The sequence below is a fragment of the Pipistrellus kuhlii genome, unplaced genomic scaffold (assembly GCF_014108245.1).
Source record: "Pipistrellus kuhlii isolate mPipKuh1 unplaced genomic scaffold, mPipKuh1.p scaffold_m20_p_4, whole genome shotgun sequence".
Taxonomy (NCBI): domain Eukaryota; kingdom Metazoa; phylum Chordata; class Mammalia; order Chiroptera; family Vespertilionidae; genus Pipistrellus; species Pipistrellus kuhlii.
The window spans coordinates 57553059-57554057 of NW_023425540.1; the positions used below are offsets into that span (position 1 = coordinate 57553059).

A 999-nucleotide genomic window follows, 5' to 3' on the forward strand; every position below is an offset into this window, starting at 1 on the left:
TTAAAAATATAAACTATTAAATAGGGTACTCACAAAGGAATAAAAAGCACGTTAGCTAAAATATTCTTCTCCAAAATATAAAAATCAGTCAATTCTACAGAGCATTATTTTTTTTTATATATAACACATGTCATTTCCTTTTTTTACTTAGAAAACAGAATTTTAATGTGAGGTGTCTTAAAGATTTACTACAATGAGTGTTTGTACTCAAAGCAAATATTCTTTAAGATAATAAGGTATTCAGTTTATTTGGATCTTATACTTAAATATATTAAAACAAGTCCTAAGATAAGTAAACCACCACTTAGAATTCTAACATTTTCACATGGTTTCATTGACTATGAAATGCAAAAAGATTATAAATATTTAAGTGACATGATCTGTAAAAATTACACTGATACTACCAAATGATGACAAGACATGAGTAACTATGGAAAGCTATTCTCCAGTACTTGAAAGATTATTTGACCCATCATTTTAGAGGTGGGGGGGAGGAGTACGAGGGAGGGAGATGAGTTAAGTATTAATTAGGAGGCTCTACATGTAGATAAGAAAATTCTAATTAAAGTATCGTAAGACTATTTTAGATGCTTATTTGATATTGAAAAGGTGACCAACTACCAAAAAGTACTTCTCTTCTTCACAAATATCCATATATCAAGAATTTACACAATCTGCCAAAACCGGTTTGGCTCAGTGGATAGAGTGTTGGCCTGCGGACTAAAAGGTCCCGGGTTCAGTTCTGGTCAAGGGCACATATCTTGGTTGCGGGCACATCCCCAGTGAAGGGTTGCAAGAGGCGGCTGGCTGTTCGATGTTTCTCTCTCATGGATGTTTCTAACTCTCTATCTCTCTCAATTCCTCTCTGTGTAAAATCAATAAAAAATATTAAAAAAAAAAAAAAAAAGAAAGAATTTACACAATCTGGCAGTGGGAGGAGGGATGAGGGATAGGAGGGAAAACCTAGAAACATTTTCTTTTGCCTGAGCAAGTACATTT

General features: G+C 33.4%; 1 protein-coding gene across 2 annotated transcripts in view; it reads right to left on the reverse strand.

The window, feature by feature from the left end:
* Positions 1-999, reverse strand: part of TMEM232 (transmembrane protein 232) — a 144225-nt gene that overhangs the window by 139257 nt on the left and 3969 nt on the right. The gene's annotated exons all lie outside the window — the stretch shown is intronic.